The sequence below is a fragment of the Ursus americanus genome, unplaced genomic scaffold (assembly GCF_024610735.1).
Source record: "Ursus americanus isolate L20-20 unplaced genomic scaffold, mUrsAme1.1.p SCAF_147, whole genome shotgun sequence".
NCBI classification, from domain to species: domain Eukaryota; kingdom Metazoa; phylum Chordata; class Mammalia; order Carnivora; family Ursidae; genus Ursus; species Ursus americanus.
Window position 1 is genome coordinate 1 of NW_028273729.1, and position 7,848 is coordinate 7,848.

At 35.1% G+C, this 7,848-nt stretch overlaps 1 pseudogene; it reads right to left on the minus strand.

Annotated features, from left to right (window-relative positions):
* Positions 1-622: 622 nt before the first annotated feature.
* LOC148106685 (olfactory receptor 4L1-like) lies at positions 623-1,560 on the minus strand (annotated as a pseudogene).
* Positions 1,561-7,848: the final 6,288 nt, after the last annotated feature.

Sequence of the window (7,848 nt, forward strand, 5' to 3'; positions counted from 1 at the left end):
AAGAAATATCCTTCTACTTTTATTTATTGAGGTTTGAAATGCAACTGTGCAGCCTTATGATATTTCTTGGAGCATTTGGTTTCAAGGCTGCTTTTTGTACTTCTACTGAAACTGTCTTTGCATTGGTTCCTTCCCTCTGGTATCTCACATTCTCTCTGACATTTTATATTCACTCTGCTGTCAAATTTAATTATTTGTCTCATTGGATCAAGAGATTAGAATCATATCTTTCCCATTGTTCACATTATTTCACTCATCATTTATACTGGTACTTCATTTAAAGATAGTATGAATCTATGAATGTCATTACCAGTCCGCATCTATTAAAATCATCTCTGTTAGTATTCACCATATTTTTTAAATTGTTTTCTTCACCAGTAAATATACTGAATATCTGTGGAAAACTGCTTAGTGATTTCAAATATCTGTTTTCTGTAGGTCACTCATTCTCATTATGTGCTTTAGCAGTAGTAAACGTGAATTAAAATATGTTATGGTTTTCTGCACAATGGTTCTGCCCTGGTCACTCTAACATAAGAGTGAAAGCGTATATTATATATAATCAATTTAATTTCTGTTATCACAGTATTTGAAACTTATGTTAATTATATAATGCTCAGATCTAGAAGTTCTGTGTAGAGATAACATGTTGGAACCATAACTTGCTCATGGCCCCTTGCATTTTCTGATTTCTCAGGGTGTAGATAATAGGATTCAGTAAGGGTGTGATAACAGTGTAAAACACAGCAAGGACTTTATTGCCTGTGAAACTATTGAATGGCCAGGCATAGATAAAGATACAAGGTCCAAAGAACAGAGTGACCACAATGATGTGTGCAGACAGTGTGGACACAGCCTTGGAGAGCCCTCCAGATGGTCTTTGTTGTACAGTGATCAGGACGACAGTGTAGGAGACAAGCAGGAGGATGAAACAGGTGAATGAGAGCAGCCCACTGTCAGCAATGACGAAGAATTCCAGGGTGTATGTGTCCATACAAGCAAGCTTAATCACAAGGGGAAGGTCACAAAATATATTGTCTATGACATTGGGGCCACAGAAAGGCAAGTTTACTGTCAATACCATCTGGCTCATGGTGTGTACAAACCCAATTGTCCATGAAAGTATCAAAACCCACTCAGCAGCCTGTGGCTCAAGATTGTCCTGTAGTTCAGGGGTTTGCATATGGCTACATACCTGTCAAAGGCCATGGCTATCAAAAGAGTCATCTCAGCACCCCCAAAGAAGTGTATAAAGAACATCTGGGTCATGCAGCCCCAAATGGAGATGGTCTTGTGTTCGTTGAGTAAGTCTGTGATCATTTTGGGTGTGGTGACAGTGGAGAGACACATATCCAGAAAGGAGAGGTTTCCCAGGAGGAAGTACATGGGAGAATGAAGAGTGGAACTAAATGTCACTGTGACCATAATGAGAGTATTTCCCAACACAGTAGCACTGTAGGTTAAGGAGAATGTTACAAAGAAGAAAATCTGAAGTTCCCATTGTCCAGAAAATCCTAGTAAAATAAACTCCGTCACTACAGATCCATTTTTAAGGTCCATCTACTTGATTCAGAAAGGCTCCAGAAGTTCTTTTATACCAAGAGAAAACAAAAGTAAAGCCATAATTAGCACTGATGTTTTCCTATTTCTCTTTGATGAATAATAGTTGAACTTATGAAAATATATAATATTAAACATATCAGCATCACTGTCTATAATTTGAAATTATTTTGTAGGTCACATCACTTTGAAACAATATTATAGTTATGCAGCAATTAAAAAGCATTTGAAGGAGTGGAAATTTTATTTTCTATTGTTTTATTCTTTTAAATGACCCTCTTTTATCAATTGATCTTGATTGTTACTAATTTGCTCACTTGGAAAAATTAGATAAGTTGTTACATTAGTATTTATTTTGCCATTTATTATCACTATTTTCTGTCACCTCTTGAGATTATCTTGCAACAATATATAAGGAATAGAGAATTTGAAAAATGAGGAAATTGTATTGTCCTGTATCAGTGAAGTAACTTGTTAAGACCATTCCATATTTCTACAATAAATAAAGAAAATGTACACACACACACACACACACACACACACACACACACCCTAGGGCTAATTTGTACATGAAAGAAATTTCTTTAAGTCATTAAAAATAATTTTGCTTTTTTGGGTGCCTGGCTGCCTCAGTTGGTTAAGGGTCCAACTCTTGATTTTGCTGAGGTCATGGTCTCAGGGTTGTGAGATCAAGCCCTGCACAGAGTTCCAAACTCATCTGCTTAAGATTCTCTCTCTCCTCCTCCCTCTGCCCTTCCCTACACTCACTCATGCACTCTCTAATATATATATTTATAATCTTTAAAAAATAATGTTGCTCTTTTGTTTCTGTTGTGTAGTATACTGAGAATTTCTGGAAGCATAGACTCATCCTTAGATCCTTATGAGCTTGTTTTCTCCATTTCTTGTATTACTATTCACAGTGAGAAGTGGGTGTGTTTTGTGTAAATGTACATATGTGGTGGTTAAGAAGTAAATAGTGAGAGGATTCAACCCTAACATGTAGATTTTGCTTTGGTTGTAACATGTCATACCAAATTTTCTTCACTTGGTGTCTTTATTGTTCATAGGATCTAGAGTGATCTAAAATGATCAGTAACAATTAAGTGATCTCTATGTGCTATACTCTGTTCTAAGTGTTTCAATTTATTAGTGCATTCAATGCTCATAACAGTCCCAGGAGGGCAGCATTATTATTATTCTCATTTTGCATATAAGGAAACTATGGCATAGAAGTATTTAATGACTTACAGTTACACAGCTAACAAGGGTCAAAGCTGGTATTCAAGCCCAGTTGGTCTGATCCTGAATCTGGGCCCATACCAATGTACACGTTGCTTCCCGAATTAAAGGAACATATTTTTATGGTCAATTCAACAAGTATTGATTGAATTCATATGTTCCATGTGAATTCCTTAGGAGATATGCTTCAACAAGTATGTTGGACTCTTTCTGTGTTACAGTTAATTACACTGTATTTTCTTATGCAGAGTGAATCCCCGCCCCACTTCTAGGGACAATCTAGAGAAACATAGTTATCACACACAAAAATAGCAATAAACCAAATAAAAGTATTTAAGTTAGTACATGTTGTATGTGGCATGTTGTAAGAATTTTAAAAGAATGGAGACCAATTCCAAGTGACATTTTCAGATATGGCTTTAGGATTGCTTTCCGTTTTCTTCAAAACACTTAAAAAATAAACAAAATCCTCATGGTAGACCAAAAGGACAAACCTTAGAGCATATGTGAAGATTTATGAGAAGAAGAGAATTCAGAGCAGTAAGAGGAGTGGTACATTTAGAAAAGGGACTGAATGCAGATAGGAAGGTGCATATGAAGTGTCTGTTCTCTTTTCTCCAATGACCTGTAACTTTCTCCTTGTTTTTATTTCTACTCTGGCCCTTGTCAAAATATCCTACCACCATTATCCAGCCTTAATTCCCTCGATTGCTTTCCTATCTTAGATATTTTTAAGAACTGGATAATGTGTACAAATTAGGGAAAATAAAGATGAAAGTGATATTCTTGTCAGTCAACCTCCAGGAGTAGACATAGTGAATGTTGAATGATGATAGTGGGTCAGGAAGAGCAGAGAAGACAGCCACCCACCACATCCTCTTCGAAGGGCTGTGTTTCATCATTATTGGGTGAGCGAGCAGGAATTTTGTGTTGGAGACCTTTGTGAAAGTAAATTTTTTTAAAGATTTTATTTCTTTGTTTGTTTACTTAGAGAGAGGCATTGGGGAAGGCAAGAGAGAGGGAGAGAGAGAATCTCAAGCAGACTCCATGCTGAGTATGGAGCCTGATGCGGGGTCCATCCCATGACTCTGAGATCATGACCTAAGCTGAAATTAAGGGCCAGATGCTCACCAACCCACTATTCAGACACCCCAAAAGTAATTTTAATAATTACATCTTTTTGGAGAAATGAGAAGGCTTGATGATTGAATGATTATGAAGTGAATATGCCACCTACAATTTGGGAATACCTTTGCTACATGGAATTTCATGCCCCGTGATACAGCGACAACAGAAAAACTTGAATATGGAATGAATTCAGTGAAATGGAATGGAGTTAATACAAATAAAGCCTACCTCATAGCTTTATTTTGCCTTCTAATTTTACTTTAGAGGGAAAGCTGGCATTCACTTATGTTGATAGCTTTCCCAGCATTTGTTTCTCTTATTCTTCTCTTTCCTTTCCCAAGCAAATTTCTAAAACCCACTATTTCTTTAGTTCTACAGTTAACATACCTTACATGATGAGTGAATAAAGGCAATATAAATGAAACAAAAGAAAGTATATAGTTTTGACAGAAATTCTATTAGTGAAGAAAATTTTCTTCCTCTCGAATAATCGATTGCATATTTTATTATAATTATTTTACTCATTTTACTCATAATTATGTGCTTTGGAGGAAATTGAAGGTCGAATAATTATATATTTGACTAGGAGGGAACTTTGTAATCATATATTTCCCACATCTTCATTAGTAAATGAAAAATCTAGATCCACATGAAGAAGTAAATTTCCCAGGTCCTAGATGCAGGACTACCCTAAAGAGATGTGGTATTAGGTGAGACGGTGTATGTGTAAGATTCTCGCCAGGCACAGAATGAGCACCAAAATGGCATGCACTGAATTCTGAATCATTCTTGTAAATCCAAGATTACAAGCCGAGAATTTTCCTTTTAAATCCTCACTAGGAAAGGCACAAGCCAAGACTTGTTTTACTAAGTAGCTGGATATGAGCATTTCTGCTCTTGCTCACATGTATACAATATAAGTTACTTAATATAAAAATAACTGATTCAAGTAAATATTTCCTCCTTTCATTGTAGGCACTTGAAGAGAAAATAAAAATTTCAATCATCACTGATTTTATGTTTTTCAAAATTTATGCATACTTATTTAAAGTATGCATACTCAAAAACATTAGGCTAAGTAAAAGAAGCCTGACACAAAAGGCCACATGTATGATTTTATTTATATGAAATGTCTGCTAAACACATCATTAGAGATAGAAAGTACATTAGTGATCACTTTGAGCTAGGGAGTGAGTGTAAATGGGCAGTCTTTTCTTTCTGTGGTGATAAAATGATTTAAAATGAAATTGTGATGGTTGCATAACTTTGTGAATACAATAATAATCACTGTACTATGTATTGAAATCAGGTATATTTCATAGTATATGAGTTATGTTCAGTAACACAGAAACTGCTATAGGTTTTTTGCTTTTATTCTTAAGTTTGAAGTATCTTTAATATATTCGTTTAGTATTTTGTATACTATCCAGCTACTTGGACTCAAAGATATTTCACTATGAGACAAAATGACATACTGCATATTCAATACAACTAGGTTTTTAAATTTCTTAATGTCTCCTGTTTGAATTATGTTTTTGACACCCTTATGCATTTGGCAACTAACTACTTTCTTTTTGTTAAAAGGTTTTCTTGATACTCTTTCTACTATTTAGAATACTCATATGAGTTTCCTGAATTATTCAGCTTCCTTCCTTTGCCTGCATATGAACATCTTGTAAGGACTTCTCCCTCTTTATTCCTAAGATCTCATTTGTATTTATGCTGTAATGGTCAGTTTTAGGCAGAGAGTTTCTACCTATTTAGCTATGGTCATTAATTCTCCCTCACCTGCTCCTTCTCTAGTTTTCATTATGATGTGCTTATTTGCATGTCCTATCAGCACCTGAAATGATGAAAAGAAAAATATTGCCATTGTGTTAAAAAAAAAAAAGTTGAGTTTCTAGCTATTACATTGTTTTCAAAGCTAGTATGAGTTACCTAGATACTCACAGTTTGCTTTTCTTAATTTTAGTCATCATTTTCAATCACTGACCATCTGCTGTCATGTTTTACTCATCAATGTCATGTCAAGAGCATATATCCTTTAAATTTGTATAAAAATTTTTGTCCTTATGTCATTGTGAAATTGTAATATGATTGCCCAGTGAGAGAGGATTTTTTAAAAGATTTTATTTATTTGAGAGAGAGAGAGAGAGCAAGCATGGGGGGATGACAAGGTGGGGAGAGGGGGAAGCAGACTCTCTTTTGAGCAGGGAGCCTAATGTGAGGCTACTTCCCAGTACCTGGGATCATGACTTGAGCTGAAGCAGACACTTCCCTGACTGAGCCACCCAGGCACCCGTGAGAGAGGATTTGATGTCTCAGAATCCACAGCCTTTTTTTCTAGCCAACAGAAAATTAATTAAAATACCATCTTCAGTATATTAAACCTCTAACAAGTTAGCTCTCTATGATGTTTCCACTTACCTGTTCTAAAGGCACAGTATGAAGAACAGTATGTTCAAGGGTTAATCAAAATTAAAAATCTGCTTTTCACTCTCTGCGATGCTCTGCATAGGAATGTATATAGTATCATCTGCTTCTTTTATAAAGATGCGAATCACTTGAAGGCAGATGTGTTGGAGCTCTAGGAATCCAAATTTCACTGGGAGTTGTTAGAGCACAGAGGCTGCTGCCCTAGCAGGACCAGGAGAGATGTTTACACTTAATTTCTGGCCCTGCAACATGCTGTGGTTCTCTCCGAGCATTGGCTTGATTACAATGGGCGTGACAATGTTGGTTGATTGGTTGTGCTATAGGAATTGTAGACATCTTTGAATTAATGGACACTTGCTTTCCCTCATATCACTCTAAGCTATCCTCTTACCTTCTTTCTAACAACATTGGATAATTTTTTAGATGAATAATCTGCAGACTTTGCTGACCATAATACCCTCAACATAAAAATAGATCTCTGTATGTTATAAATTTACTAGTGACAACATATATTATGTTCAACGTTAATATATTCAGGAAGTAGGAATTTTAAAAGACAAATTTAAAATAAATTATGCTAAGTAATTTAAAATTTGAAATGATACATTGATGATGCAACTATCTTATGCTCACCAAAATGTAATAATTTTTTATTTATGAGATTTTTCAAAGAATACCTATATGGCCCAAAACAGTTTCATAATCATTGTCCCTTTTACTGTAAAATGCTACAATAAATTCTTGTTCTATAGGTATTGCTTTTATAAAATTAATAATAATTGATGATCTTGGTGTACTTTGCACCACAGGCTTCAAAGTTTGTTTCAATAACTTGCCAACAAAAGATGTAGTGAATAAGTTTGAAATTGGCTGATATCACTGTCACTTCTATGGAAGTTCTTATTTAATTCCAGTCAAATTCACCACTTAACCCACGGATTAATGTGTTTTTGTCATAGACATTGCATTTATTGTATCATTACAGTTGGTGAAAGAATATTAGGTACAGATGTTAAAATCATAGATACTTTGTATAATGCAAGTCTCCTTGCCATAAGACAGACATGATTCTACTGCAATTCATTAAATTTGCAAATCATTAGAAATAGTTTTCTGTGTACGTTTTGATATTGTTTGCTGATAAGAGATGCATTTTATTTATTGCCATATGCTTATTTAAGCCATTTTACAGTGGCCAAAAAGTGAAATATTTTCTGACTAGAGTGTGACTTTTGTCCTTTTGGTATTAGTAAGAAACATTCAAGAACACTTTATTACATTTAGTGAAAATTTTAAACCATTTATTAGCTGGCGAGTATTAATACTGCAAACATTTTTTTTTATTTTTCTAAAGATTTATTTATTTTAGAGAGAGAGAGAGTCGGGGGAGGTGCTGAGGGAAAAGGGGAGAATCTCAAGCTGACTCCACGGTGAGCCTGGCACCTGACTGACGTCATAAACTCATGACCCCGAGATCATGAC